General features: G+C 37.9%; 1 long non-coding RNA gene across 1 annotated transcript; it reads left to right on the top strand.

Annotated features, from left to right (window-relative positions):
* Positions 1-5,704: 5,704 nt before the first annotated feature.
* LOC120423310 (uncharacterized) lies at positions 5,705-6,345 on the top strand. The gene is made up of 3 exons (XR_005606217.2): positions 5,705-5,897; positions 5,958-6,016; positions 6,077-6,345. It is a non-coding gene; the product is annotated as an uncharacterized LOC120423310 (long non-coding RNA).
* The last annotated feature ends 6,395 nt before the right edge of the window (positions 6,346-12,740 follow it).

Genomic DNA, 12,740 nt, shown 5'->3' with positions numbered 1-12,740 from the left:
ATCCGATGTGTACCGCGCGAGGTGAGCCCTGACGACGACGATGCCCGATGTCCATGAAAGTGAGAAGAGACGGTGCTTTGAAATGTTGTTTTTTTTTCTAACAAGTAATTTCAAGAGTTTTTTAAGTTGGGTTTCTGTGAAGTTAGGTAACTTCGACTCCAGCTTCTAACTTTCCAAAAAGACCAAATTCCACACATGTAATTGATCTAATGCCGAGAGATAATTTCAAACTTTTTTTTAACAATACCATTCGGTTCTTGAATCACCGCGTGACTGTTGGCTGTTGATTCCGATGATGGCCGCCGCACACGCCTCTTCTCCTGGTTCCTGATTCTGCCCTCACAAAGTCCCCTAGATTCCGCATTGTTTCGATAGAGTAACGATGCCAACTGCTGCCTGCCAAGAACCATCTTTCTAGCCTGGAGAACTCTACTCCGTGATCGTGATGATATTGGCGGAGGAGGGCACGTCAGGAGGCGTCGCGACGCAGCTCTTTTATGTACGTACCCATTTACACTTCATATCTTGCTGGCCGACACATATGGCCCCTGGTCCACCCCCTAGGAACCGACCTCGTCCTCCCTGGGCAGAAGTTCCGCCGTGTCTGTTTATTTATCCGATTATGTTCGCCCCCTTCTCGCTAGCTGCTCGGAAACCCGGTCCCAGATTGAAGTTCTAGGCCAAGAGGGTGCCGCGTCGAGTCGGTTCTGGATGATGTGTGATGTGGTCGTACTGCCTGACTGACTCCGGCCGGCAAATTGCCAACAGCTCTAGCTTTGGCCAGATTCTGCAAATACACACGAGAAAGGACAGTAGCAATGCCGGCGTTGTGTCCCGTAGAACATTGCAAAGTTTTGAGTTCTGTTGGTTCCCTTTGCCACGGCGAACTACTGCGCTAGTGTTGAAGAAGAGCTGAACCGCGGCAAAGTGAGGAACCTCCTCCTCCCGCTCATGCTTTGCACAACTAATTCTGCAGCCGGCAATTCTGAATTCCTCGACTCGTGTCTTCCCGTTTACCCCGCGATTCCCTCTTCTTACCAACACCTGCAGCGGTCCCCCCTTGACGTTCCGAAAGTGTTACCGCAGCGGACGCGCGTGTTGCGCCATTTCTCTTTCACTTGGTGCTTCTTCTTTGACAGCTACCACTCACATCGCAGCGCGCAGCAGGCTTTGACCTACAAAGAACCTTTGAAAAACGCCCCGCTCTTCTTCCGCGTGCTCAAATTCTGCGCCACTCTTTTCACTCTTGATTTCACATCATCCCGGCATTTCCTCCTCCTCCTCCTTCACCAACTACCTAACTACTCTTCATGATTTGAGCCTCTCTAAGCTATACGATTCAGCCTGTGTGTGTATGTGTGAGCGGCAGAAAGCATTTATTTTTAAAAGCAAACGCCATTTTTTGTTCCTCTCCTGTTCCTGTTTTTGCTTGCCCGTCAGCCTGTCCTCCCGGCTTGGTTGGTTGATGTTCTGGCGTTAGTTATGCCATCTTCCTTGTACCACCTACTCTCCCTCTCCTCCTTCGTCGTTGCACTATCGCTGTTGTTACTTTTCGTTCTGAGATCAGACCTTCCACAGGTTCAGCTGGTGCGGTGGTCTGTAAACAGCCCACTTTTGGAGCCGTAATGGAGTTGGACTTTATTATGTTGTCTTTATGATGTTTCATTCAAGAATCATTGTTTTTATGTACAAAATTCTCTAACTTGTAATTTATCTCATTAACCAAATTAAAAGTGTCGAAAAAACCTTTTTGCAATTCCGTCGTGATACTACTTACTTTTCCTGTCATTCTTGAACGACGAAATGCCTACTTTTCTTTACCAAAAATAACAGAATCGAATAGCAACACTTTTCAAAATAAATGCTGAAAAGTTCTACTTTTCAGCACTGAAATGGGTGCTGAAAAGTTGAACTTTTCAGCACTTGTTTCGAAAAGTAACACTTTTCAACATTTTTTTGATTTAATCGATTTATTGACAAAATACATGAAAATTTGACCTAAAATTTCACTCAATGGATGTTTTTCGGAATTGCAAAAAATGTTGTATGGAACTCGTTGCAAAACTTGATTTTTTCAGCACTCTTCGTATTTATCCAACTCGGAGAACCTCGTTGGATAAATGTACGACTCGTGCTGAAAAAATCCTCTTTTGCAACTTGTTGCATAAACTACTATTGTGCAATTCCGTCGTGAAACTACTTACTTTTCCTGTCATTCTTGAACGACAAAAAGGCCTACTTTTCTGCACCAAAAATAACAGGATCGAAAAGCAACACTTTTCAAAATTAATGCTGAAAAGTTCTACTTTTCAGCACTGAAATGGGTGCTGAAAAGTTGAACTTTTCAGCACTTGTTTCGAAAAGTAACACTATTCAAAAATTTTTGAGTTAAACGATTAATTGACAAAATACATGAAAATTTGACTTAAAATTTCACTCAATTGGTGTTTTTCGGAATTGCAAAAAATGTTGTATGGGACTCGTTGCAAAACTTGATTTTTTCAGCACTCTTCGTATTCATCCAACTCGGTGTACCTCGTTGGAAAAATGTACAACTCGTGCTGAAAAAATCTTCTTTTTGCAACTTGTAGCATAAACTACTATTATAAGCATTGAGTACAGTCCTGACTCGATTATCCGAAGATTCGATATCCGAAGTACGATTATCCGAAGGTTTGCATGAGACTTCGAATAATCATCAATTGTAATTAACATCAAATTCGAGTTCTGCGATCCTATTTTAAAATGATTTTTTTTCCAATTGCGCTGTGAAACTGTCAACTTTTCCTGTCCTTCTGGAGAAACGAAACGGCCTACTCTTCCCTAACAAAAATATCAGAATGGGAAATTAACCCTCTACTGCCCGAATTTTTTTTTCGAAAATTTTTATTTTTCCCTTGTTCAGGAGGTCATTTTGAGCAGCTTTTGTTCTAGGAAAAACTTTACTTCTATTGTTTTATGTTTTTCTTGTTTTATTTTAAGTATTTTAATTTGCTTTTTTCTTGTTTAGTTTATGTTTGCCTATTCTACCACCTCCTATCATTACATTTTGGCTATCTAATTTTTCATGTTTTTTACTGTCACTTATTAAATTTTTTGCTTGTTCTTCACATTTTCTGCTATAGAATGGCACCATTATCATTTAAATTGTAAAAAAATCGTAGAGCCATAGTCTGGGACACTACAAAAATTACTGCATACTTCTGTTTACTTTAAATATAGAAATTGTTAATGAAAAACACAGCCAAATTGCCCCCCAAAAAAAAAATACATTTTTAAAAACATTGGCAAAGTCACATAAAACAAGCAAAAATTTTGTTAAATTTTTAGATTTCTGCTTTCCAAAGCTTTTTAGAGAACAAAAATTGGTGGAAAAAATGATTTTTGACGATTTTTCAGATCGAAGACCGTCTATTTTGGCCGCCATCTTGGAATTACAAATTATAAATCATTGAACGTAGTCATACTTAAGCTCGACAATCAAAAATAAGATAGAGAGAAAAAAACTTTTTTTTTTTCATTCGATTAGACCTTCGGATAATCGAGTCTGGATTGTATTGAAGTATCACATAAAAAATTATAAAATCAAATATGGGTAATTCTCCGCCAACTCACACAGCAGTTGCCCCGACCCCTCTTCGATTTGCGTAAAACTTTGTCCTAATGGGTAACTTTTGTCCCTGATCACGAATCCGAGGTCCGTTTTTTGATATCTCGTGACGGAGGGGCGGTACGACCCCTTCCATTTTTGAACATGCGAAAAAGAGGTGTTTTTCAATAATTTTCAGCCTGAAACGGTAATGAGATAGAAATTTGGTGTCAAAGGGACTTTTATGTAAAATTAGACGCCCGATTTGATGGCGTACTCAGATTTCCGAAAAAACGTATTTTTCATCGAAAAAAACACTAAAAAAGTTTTAAAAATTCTCTCATTATCGGTTACTCGACTGTAAAAATTTTTGGAACATGTCATTTTATGGGAAATTTAATGTACTTTTCGAATCTACATTGACCCAGAAGGGTCATTTTTTCATTTAGAACAAAATTTTTATTTTAAAATTTCGTGTTTTTTCTAATTTTGCAGGGTTATTTTTTAGAGAGTATGTGTATAACCAAACGGGACCACGCGTTTATAACCAAACGGGACCACGCGGTCACTTCTTACAAATTGAGTTGTTTCCATGTATTTTTAGATCTACATTCTATACATGCAAATAACTCGCATAGCATTTAGAAGGTATTAGCTCTGCCGAGCTTCGGTGACCCATTTCTACGCTGGCTAGCCGAGCGCGAGGTACTTCAGCTTTATCGACAAGCCCCGCCCTAAAGAACGTTTACACCAATCGGGTTCAAACGTTATTTAGAACTTCCGAACCCTTGCCAAATGGACAAGGACCCAGCGCGTATATAGTTGATAGTAACAGTATTCCTAATTCCAATTATAGCTCACCAAGCCATGATGGCCTAGTGGTTAGCATTTTTGCTTACCAATCCAAAGGACGGGGGATCGAACCCCGACTCGACTTCAGAGTTTCAAGATTTACAATTCCTAAACTTTCTCGTTGGGAGCAGATGAGAATCGAACCCAGGACCATTCGCTTACAAAGCGAACACCGTGACCAGTCAGCCACGGCCGCTCCCTACTTTGCAGGGTTATTTTTTAGAGTGTAACATTATTCTACAAAGTTGTAGAGCAGACAATTACAAAAATTTTAATGTATAGACATAAGGGGTTTGCTTATAAACATCACGAGTTATTGCGATTTTACGAAAAAAAGTTTTGAAAATGTTGGTCGTTGGCCGTTCATCGTCACCCGCGACAGACACAAACGACGAAACAAAGAGAAACGCAAAAAGTAACTTTTTCAATTTTTTTTTCCTAAAATCGCGATAACTCGTGATGTTTATAAGCAAACTCCTTATGTCTATATATCAAAATTTTTGTAATTGTCTGCTCTACAACTGTGTAGAACATTGTTACACTCTAAAAAATAATCCTGCAAAGTTAGAAAAAAACACGCAATTTTAAAATGAAAAATTTTGCTCTAAATGAAAAAATGACCCTTCTGGGTCAATGTAGATTCGAAAAGAACATTAAATTTCCCATAAAATGACATGTTCCAAAAAATTTTACAGTCGAGTAACGGAAAATGGGAGAATTTTTGAAACTTGTTTAGTGTTTTTTTCGATGAAAAATACGTTTTTTCGGAATTCTGAGTACGCCATCAAATCGAGCGTCTAATTTTACATAAAAGTCCCTTTGACACCAAATTTCTATCTCATCACCGTTTCAGGCTGCAAATTATTGAAAAACACCTCTTTTTTCGCATGTTCAAAAATGGAAGGGGTCGTACCGCCCCTCCGTCAGGAGATATCAAAAAACGGACCTCGGATTCGTGATCAGGGACAAAATGTACCCCTTAGGACAAAGTTTCATGCAAATCGAAGAGGGGTTGGGGCAACTTTTCCCGATTTCGTGTGAGTTGGTAGAGAATTACCCATATTTGAAATTTTAAAGAATAATTTCAATCATTTTTTCGCTAAAACTCACAAGACAGATATTTTTTTTCAAATCAAGTGTCTTATGATATCAAGGATTTCGCTATTTTTTCGAAATTTTCAATGTCGTACCGGTGTCAAAGAATGCCATTTTGCATCATTAGATTATTCATAAAATTTTGTGGGCCGATCATACACGCAAAATCTAGATAACACAGATCTGTGTAAAAAAAATTACACAGATTGTTGTTCAGTTCCAGCTTTCACAATCTGGGTAATTTTCTTACACAGTTCTGTGTAAAAAAATACACAGATTTTTGAAGAGCCGTTCTTCCAAATCTGTGTAAAAAACAGTTGTCAGTTTTTATCAGGCGGCATTGGAGGTATTTGAGAACTTTGTGAGTTTAATTTCTTTGAAATACGTATTTGCTTTAATCTTCATTAGTATACTTTTTCAGACTTTGGCCAACTTCCAAACTTCTCCAGTACCCGATGACACGATTGTTTGTGGATCCTGGTAAGAGTTTATCTAGAAGATCTGAAAACCTAACCTAACTTTGTTTTTTTCGTTTGTTAGTGGTCCGGCAAGGTTCTCTTGGAACGATATTCTCCATTGGTACAGGTTCCGGAAGCCGGCTTGGTGTGGCACTTTACGACGTCATCCCAGTTTAATGGTTTTCATGTTGTTTGCCGTCGACATCGGGAGAACCCCAAAATTACGATGATTGCTAGGTGGAAGAACCGGCAGTGCAAAAACCACATAAAAATATCAAATATGGCCAACAATTACTTTAAGAATATTTATTAGATTAATAAACGTAAATTAATCTTGTTTTCTTTCCAAAATCGATTTAAAATCGTGTTTTTGGTTCTCTAACAAACAAAAAAAATCTGGGGAAAAAATTACCCAGATCTGTGTAAAATTTTACACAGATTGCTGGTTGGAAATTTACACAGATTTGACAGACAACGCCTGAACACAGATCTGTGTACAAGGCTTTTACACAGATTCTGTGTATTCCAGGTTTTGGGCGATCTGTGTCAAATTTTACACAGATCTGTGTTATCTGGATTTTGCGTGTACAAAACGGACAGGTGAATTAGGGTGGTCCAAATCCGGGCTTAGAGCCGTCCACGCGTAAATGATCATTTTTGAAGGCGTGTCTTTGGGAATGTTTTTTCTAATTTATATGATGATCATAGTTCCGAGAATTGCTAAGAACTGGATAGTTATTGCGCCTTCCACAGGTAATAAACTGAAACTGTTGCTTTTTCCATACACGATTTTTCCCATGCAAACTTCAAGGGCCTCGATGATGCCCGGATTTGGACCACCGTAATGTGAATATTAGAAAATATGTGTCTTGAGAAGGGTCTTCTGATCGATTGGTGTCTCTGGCTAAGTTGTAGGTGATGTGATACAGACTTTTTAGAAAAAATAGGAATACGGAAGAAAAAAAAAAATAAATCAACTTTTTATCACTAAAAATAGAATTCCCAAAATACGTATTCTTTAAATTTCGAAACTTGTTGATATGTTTTGGGATCTATTTTTTTTTCTAATGTTGATGCTGCAAAATTTGGTACCACAGATAATTTTTTTGAAAAAAATGAGGACTTTGGAAAAAAATCAAATAAATTGCAAAAATCATTTTTAGATGCAAAATCAAATTTGTAATCGAAAATAAATTCACACATTTTTATGATAAGGAGTACGGTTTTTAAACTACAAACACTATTTAGTTTTTTTTTTCGAAAAATGTTTATTTTTGTGCAAGTCAAAGTTCATAAGTCAGAAAACATAAACAAACAATTATTTTTAATGTAAAGATCTTCAGTGTAATTAAACCTAACTCAATCAAATTCATTAACGATTTCACACCTCTTTGTACCGTTCCTTATTTCTAGGACCACCTGATTGTGGCTTAGTCGCTCAATTTTCACGCCTCGCCACCTTCTCGACAGAACTGGACAAAACCACCCGCCGACTTTGGCCCTCCTTAAGGGAGCACCCAAATGCAATTATTTCCTCGTCCAACAAATTACCAACAGGCAGGGGTGTTCCACCCCCTTTTCAGGTCCCGCACACACACACAACCACTCACATGCTCTCATTACATAACACCCTATGCGTCAGCATTTTATCAGATAATTGAATCTGTAATTCTCTGTCCGTCCAAAGCCGCCAAAAGGGCAGCCCTGCCTTCTACCTCTGCTGTGGCCACCAACAGAGGCCACCGCTTCAAGGGTCTCTTTTTCCTCCAACCTTCGGGCGGTTCAGTTATGTGGTCCCATTCCACAAATTTTTTGAAAGAGAAAAAAGAACCGAAAAAAAACGTTGCCACCAGCGACGCCGAGTTCCGGATTGTTGGTTCCGTCGTACGGGAGAAGCGCCTGAAAGTATACGTGCTCACCGCAACGGGTTTTTTGTACATAACTGTGGCACCATCGCAGTAGGCCGCGGCGCAGTAAAGAAATTACGAATTTCTATGGTACGAAATGTCTGAATGTGCGCAGCCATCCATTTTGAGGGCTTATGAATGCTGCGGCACAACCATGAACTTGGAGAATTGAAAATATTTTGTTAACAAAAATCGAGCAAAACTGACAAAATTTTGCAACTTTTTTAAATCTCTGAAAGGCATTATTCGCTGTCCGCCATTTGCTTATGTAGAATTCCCTGCACTTTTCAATACCATTTTTATAATTTACCCAGCCAAACATTAGAAAAGGGCTGATTTTAGACCTTATTAAAAGTCAGGGATGATATTTAAAATATGTATATTTCTATAGAAATGAGCAGTTCAAATTTCAAGTTTTATTTTAGTGATTTAGTGATTAAAAGTTTTGAAAAAGTCGTCCTTGTCCCATAATCTACAACATTGCCGAAGACACGAAATACGCTCTATAAACCATAATCTTTTTTTTTCGTGTTAGTTCGGTGTTTGTTAATTTAAACCAATATTTTAATTTAACTTTGCAGAAGTTTCTGCAAAGAGAGTATCAATGTTATACAAAATTGTAGAACAGACACAAAAAATCAGATTTGCTTGCAATGAAGTTTTTCACAACTATAACTAATTCGTGTTCTTTTGATAATATTGTTTTTTTTTCAAGTTCAGCAAATGTTGCATAATGTTGAATTGTTTGTTGTGACTCTGAAATTTAGAGGATAATATTTAGGCCGTTGCAAATATTTTTTGAAGTTTATGTCCCACGGCTCTGACCAAAGTCGAGGGGAAGGGGGCAAAAAAATAAAAAAAATATAAAAATTTAAATTTCAAGCCTAGGTTTCAACATTTGGATGAAAAAAGTGTTTTAAAATGCATTTTACAGGCGTACAGTTGCTTTCCAATTATTAGTTTTGAAAATATCGGTATTGACGGAATTTTTTTTTCGCAAAAAAAAACTTTTTGTGGGACTGTACATTGGCATTTCATGAAAATTTAAAATGTTTTCAGAGGAGTTCAAACATGCTAAATATGATTATAAACGCGGGAAAGTGCATTTAAACTGGTTTTTAGTTGATTAAACTTAAATTTTCATTAAAATTTTGAAGTTTTTCGATTCAGGCCAACTTTGAAGGGGGGGGGGGGGGTGGGGGGGGCGACATAAACTTTGAAAAATATTTGCAACGGCCTTACATATTTTTTAATAATTTTGGGTTTTGTGCGAACTTGGTGCAAACTCAATGCACAATGTTTAAAAATCATGGTAATATTACATCTGGCAGAAAAATGTATAATAATGCCTCATAAACAGGTTATTTTGCATATTTTTTGTGTGATTACACTTCTTTACTGTTTACTAATAAAAAATAATGTCAAAAATAAAATTAAGAAGGCCTAACTTTAAAAATTGTTCATAATTAATTACATTTATCAACGTCAATCTGAAAGTTTTCCATTGCTGCCATATTTCAAAGCAGACCTTTTCAACTACCGAAACAACTTTTCCTTCGTTTCAAAACAGAATCACAACAGTAAATTCTCATCCTTCCAATTTCAAACGAAACGCAGCCAAATGAAAAGTGAAAACTGTGCAAAACTCACACTCTTCTGCGTCACAAATTTTGCGACCCTTTTTCCGCAAAACTTTTCCCTGGTTTTTCGCAACTCTTCCGGTGTGTGCATGCGGAATTTATAATCACCGCTGGTGAAATCTGCAGCAACGTTCCCTAACCTTTTTTGCACGAGGGTCATGCTCATGCTAATGTAGATTTCAGGGCCAGCAAAAGGGGCGTTGGTCACCGGGTTGGAGTTGGATTTGGCCAACTGTACCTGACAGTTATCTTTCTTTTTTGCCTTTCTTACTAAAGAAAGGTATAGGTTTTACTTTAAGCCAGGACGTCATTTTCATCTTCGTAAATATGTCGATTCAGCATGAATTTTAAGCGGAAAAATCGTCAAAAAATCACACTGCATCGATTTTCGACGCTCTATCGATTCACCTTGACAGAACTCGTCTATCTCGAATCCTCGAATTTTGAGAAAATAAATTCCGTGGAGGTCGAGTGATGTTCGTATGTGGTAAAATTTTGCAAAATTTTGTGTCGCGCCGTTCTCAGCTCCCATAAATCCGATTTCGATTCTTCTGACTGCAGATGAAAGCTAGTGTGCTGAACCTGGGCGAGTTGCCGCGCAAATTTCGAAATATCCATCTGTTTTCGGATGCGGCCAGACTTTTCAACAAAATACACAGTTTTCAAATGAAAATATGGTAATTTTTTTTCATTTTCATATTTTTTATTTATCTCAAAAATTGCATTTTTCGAGTTCTACAACTTCCCAAATTTTCATCCAGATCCATAATCTGGTTCTGGAGTTAGAGCCGTTTGATTAACCTACCAAAAGAAAAAAAAACCCTAAAAAAAGGTAAAAGCCCACCTGGTGACCTTCGCCAACATTTTTCATTTCTGATTTTATTCAAAATTTCTTGCTACATTCATAGTACAGACCATGAGTGAGCATCTGAAACAAATTCGACATCGATCGGCAATCCCGATCAATTTTTAGAACGATTTACTTTTTGCCTTTCTTACTAAAGAAAGGTATAGGTTTTACTTTAAGCCAGGACGCCATTTTCATCTTCGTAAATATGTTGATTCAGCATGAATTTTAAGCGGAAAAATCGTCAAAAAATCACACTGCATCGATTTTCGACGCTTCGTCGCCAAGTTGTCAAGTTGAGCTTCGAATACTGGCGCGAGAATGCTGGCGCATATATTTGCTGGCTCGACTTATACTCGTTTGTAGTAGCTTGTCTACCGATGTTTTCTACAACATGTAAGATATCGTAGCTTTTCGGTTTCTTTTGCCCTGTCCGTTTTTACATATCTGTCCAATGTTTATTTAAAAACTTTTGTGACATAGGACATTCATCCGGCTACAATCAATTTGTTTCCCGTGCGCTCCTAAAAACGCCTAAATGTAGACTTCATTTGTCGTAAGTTTATCTAACAGGGTTCATTGGATTCCAATAGGAGCTTTCCAAGCTTTCATCGTTTATATCGTTTTCAATGTTTTCAATGCTGGCGACGCCAATGGCTTTCTACCTAAGGTTCTCGCGATTGAGTGTGTAGTGGTGCGGTTGTTGAAAATAGCTATCTCTGAATCTGTCACTTTCTTAGAAGCTTCTTAGGCTAGCTTCCCTGCACCGTGCGGCACACGCGGTTCACCGAAGCTAAAAAACCAAAACCGCGGTGTGCATTGTCACTGGCGCATGGGAAGCTTGCTATGATCGCGTTTGTCATAAACGCTTGTTTGATTACAAACGTACAAGCATATTGTACGATAGAATTAATTCTTTTGGTGAAAATTGCGTTTTTTATTTCTTTTGGAAATCATATCATTTATAATACTTTGCTTTCATCTTAAGACTTTCTTTTGTGCTGACGTTATAAATAAACAAAGTCGATGTTATGAATTGAAAAAAGTTCTACCATTGTTATATTCTTTAGTAAGAAAGGCTCTATCTCACCCCAGGTGGGATTTAATCGGGTTTTTGTGTGGATGTTACAGAGGAGAAGAATCTGCAAACAAGGACAAATATCTGGGTTTGCAGATCGATTCTTCTGCTCTGCTAGTTACTCCAGGTTTGTATTTTCCCCCTAAAATTTCACTGTCCGTTTTCACATGCTGTTGGGAGCAGGTGTATTTTTGGCAAATGTTAGATTAAACCATCTTCTAATGGTATTAAGATGTTCAAGTCCGGTTTCGAAAGCTGCAACGTTTTCGAGTTTGCCTTCGTGCCATTTTCAGGAAGCAGCTGACTGTTTCAAGGTGAAACCAATTATTGTAGAACTTTCAGTAAATTGGTGGCGGGCCATAAAAACGCTCCAGTTGATTGTCTTTATCGCTAAATTACTCACATTTATTTCCCCCTTTCGTTTGAAGGGAAATTTATTTTGCCAAGGCAGTTAGGAAAGAAAAGAAAAAATTGCGCCAAAATTGCGAAAAACCACGATAATAGATCTGTCTGCCCTTGGAACGACACTAGCTATAAATTGGACGACCCCCTTTTCCCCACTCACCTCGGGGTCCGCAAAGTTTTCTCGACAATTTTCAAGAACATATTGTCGGGGTACGAACGAAGAACATTCGCCGATTATTGATTGCCCCGGCCCTTGGCTTCCTTGGCGGGACCAAAATTTGCCCCTGCCCCGGCGTGTATTTATTACATAACCAAGTTTTTGAGGCCTTCTCGCAAAAAGGATCCCCCCGTTTTTGAAGGAAACTAAGCCAAAGATCGTCGACGAAAAGTTGGTCTTTTGCCAGAGTAACAGAGTAGCGCCGTAATGTATGCAAAGTGCTGTTGCACTTGAAAAGTTCGGTAAACGGGTGGGACATGAAACTGTGCGTGTTTTTTTTTGTTTTCTGGAAGAAATTTGGCAAGAACATAGTTGTAGTAAGAGGGGAGTCCTAGAGAACTTAAGTGGGGATATTCTTTGAAGGTAGAATGTGATAAAGCTTGAATGTTTTGTAAAAATGCTGTAGTAAGTAAATATTTGATACTTGCTGGAAGATTTCACTTCGAGAAAAGACTTCAAGTTTATGCCATAGATTATTTTGCAACAAAAAATTAATAGTGGTTTGGTAATAAGATGTGAGTACAAAAAAATAATAATTTAAGTGGTTGACAATTTTTCAATACGTTCATAGTTTGACTATTGATTTTTTTTTTCTATTTGTTTTCTTTACTTATTTTGAATATTTTATTTTCTATTCATATTTCCACATCTA

The sequence above is a fragment of the Culex pipiens genome, chromosome 1 (genome assembly GCF_016801865.2).
Source record: "Culex pipiens pallens isolate TS chromosome 1, TS_CPP_V2, whole genome shotgun sequence".
Lineage (NCBI taxonomy): Eukaryota > Metazoa > Arthropoda > Insecta > Diptera > Culicidae > Culex > Culex pipiens.
The sequence above is the reverse complement of the archived record's forward strand: the minus strand, read 5'-3'. Positions and strand labels throughout refer to the sequence as shown.